General features: G+C 52.8%; 1 long non-coding RNA gene across 1 annotated transcript; it reads left to right on the top strand.

The window, feature by feature from the left end:
* Positions 1–482: 482 nt before the first annotated feature.
* Positions 483–2,330, top strand: LOC116086336. Its single transcript, XR_004116876.1, has 2 exons — positions 483–953; positions 1,587–2,330. It is a non-coding gene; the product is annotated as an uncharacterized LOC116086336 (long non-coding RNA).
* Positions 2,331–2,663: the final 333 nt, after the last annotated feature.

The raw sequence follows: 2,663 nt of genomic DNA, 5'->3' as shown, positions 1-2,663 counted from the left end.
TTTTAACTCCATATTCCAGGTACCCTACCCCTTTTAACGTTGCTGCAGGACAGCAACAAGTCCCTATCCTCTCTCAGGAGGATTCTCAAAATCTACTTTCCACTTTGAGCAATACTGAACTGAAATGAGAACAGCCATGAAGCATCGCAGCTCTCTCTCTTGTCTCCTTGTCACTTACTCCTCAACCCTAACTGTCCTTTACAGTTCCTTCCAGCACTGTGTCCTGGCTCCCAGGCTCCTCCTTCAGAACCTGATGGACACCATCAGTTATCTACTAGTCTTTGACATCTCCAACCCATACCGTACACCACCTTTGCCACGACTAAGTCCAAGTGGGTCCCAGCATAACACACACACACACACACACACACACACACACACACACACACACACACACACACACACACACACACACACACACACACACACACACACACACGTGCGCGCATGCGCGCTTCTCTACTTTGCTCCCGCGAGCCATTTCCCATGAGCTTGTTATCTCCAAGCCACCTCCTTCTAACGAACTGCCATCAACCTATGGACCTTTCTTTATTCAACCTCCCCACCCCAACTGTGGCAACAATGGAGAAGGCCCTTGGGAATATGATCCTGGCTCCCCTGGCTGGATCCTCTGTGTCCCCAGGACTTCACTCTGTGACACACCTCCTACTTCCGGACCCCACTTATTCTCCAGATCGCTGAAGGTCACAAGGTCCAATTTTTTTTTTTTTTCTGGCAGAGAGTGCCTGAGCTCGCTAAGAAACCTGACCCACACGCTCTCCGTAGAGAAGGAAACCGAAGCCCCACGACGTCCCCAAGTAACTTCCCCAAGGCCACCCAGCAAACGAGCCGTAGAATTGCCTTTTATCGTGGAATCAAGAGATTCCGGAAGTTTCCGGCTCTCCGGAACTTCTTCCTTCTGGTCCTGGTCCTTCTACTCTGAGCCTAGCCAGGTGCATATTAACATAACATATCTCTAGGTGGGACTCTTTCCGCCCTGGCGGCTCCCACGCCCGCGCCTGCTGCTGGGCTCTGGCCTCTGCCTCGGCACCGGCTCCTTGCCCGCGTAGGGTTCGAGCACCTGCCGGGAGGCGCGGGAAGCGCTCGCCCGGGTACGGCGCACCCTCCCGGGCTGGGCCCGCTGCCCGGTGCTCGCAGCGCTCCTGAGTATGGGGCGGCTTGATTGACCTTGGCAAGAGGCAGCCAAGCTCCCAGAGGCTTGCCCTCCCCACACCCTCACGGAGCCGGCGCCAGGGCTCTGGTTTCTTCCGCCACTACCTCTCGCGTGCGCCCAGACGGGACTTTGGGGAGGGGTCTTAGGAGGAGCCCAATCCGAACCCCACTGCGTCCTGGGAGGCCAGAGATGAGCTAGTGTGAGCGTCTTCCTGCAAATTAAGTTGTCTCGGTACTCTCCATCCGGAGGGCACTGGGGCAGTAGCCGATGTCTCAGCGGACCCGCTATTTCCTGAACCAATCCAAGCCAGCTCAGGGTCAAGAGGAGGTGACAATTGTGCTCCCCCCACCCCAACTCGAATCTAGCTAGCTTCCAAAGGTTTCCAAGAAACCCCTCTTTTCTGCCTCATCAGCACAAACAGCCAGAGGATGGATCCAGTTCAGCGGTGCCATTTCTTCAGAGACGTCGGTGGTCCTTAGACAACGCCGCCTCTCTGTTTTCCCACGTGTGAATCTGGGCAACAGTATTGTCTTGTTTATTTGGCTGGCTGGTTTTCCTGAAGATCCACTAGGCATCCTCAAAGCCCACCGCGGGGCCTTCGCATCCTCATCCAAAGGGCTTGGAGAACTCTGGGACAGTTCCCACCGCTTAACAACGTTGCCTGTGTCTGCAGTTCTATGTGAAAAGAACTCGAAGCCCTCGCCCTTTGATAGAAGGGGGATGAGAGAATTTAATAAGCTTTAACGACGGAGATGAAGAATTTTGGAATACAACTGTATTCTGGGGAAGGGTTGGGGGGGGGATTCTAAACTCCCAAGATTTTCTCAGGAAACAAAACTCAAATGAAAGACTGGTTTCCAGTGACTGCTGTTTTACAAGCAATGTGGTTTGTTGTTGCTTAATTACGATCAGACCCATTTTATAGAGGGAACTGAGGCCTGTAAAGTAACGCCTCAAGATTACAGACTTCTAGAAACAATGGTGTTAATGACAGATTCCACTCGTTGGCATCCTAAGTTCTGTGCTTTCCTTCCTACTTCTGAACTGCCTTCGGGCATGCCTATTTAGTGCCAGTTGACACTTTTGTACTTTCTCCTGTGCTTTATTACTTTCTCCTTGGTATCGGTGATTAGGAAGTAAAAAAAAGAACCAAAAAGTGTACTGCCTGCTTTAACTGTGCTGAAGGAAACAGAATGGGAAATGTTAAAACCGTCCCTGGGTTCAAAATAGGCAGGTTGTGCTGGGGGAGAAGGGGCCTACGGGCCCAGGCAGGGAAAGTGAGATTCCAGCAGCTGGAGCCAATGAGTGTCTTCATAAGCCCTCAGATCCCCTCTGGCTGTAACCAGGAGAGCCTCAACACCCAGTTCCTTAAAACCCGGAACTGGGACAAACGTCACTCTCCCAAACATTGCACACTTGAGACCCTAGTCAGCTCCCCAAGGGTCCAGCCAGGGGCTTGGACAGGATGCTTGGCCCACAGGCGGCCCAG

This window comes from Mastomys coucha, unplaced genomic scaffold, assembly GCF_008632895.1.
Source record: "Mastomys coucha isolate ucsf_1 unplaced genomic scaffold, UCSF_Mcou_1 pScaffold12, whole genome shotgun sequence".
Lineage (NCBI taxonomy): Eukaryota > Metazoa > Chordata > Mammalia > Rodentia > Muridae > Mastomys > Mastomys coucha.
This window is presented reverse-complemented; position numbering and strand designations above follow the sequence as displayed.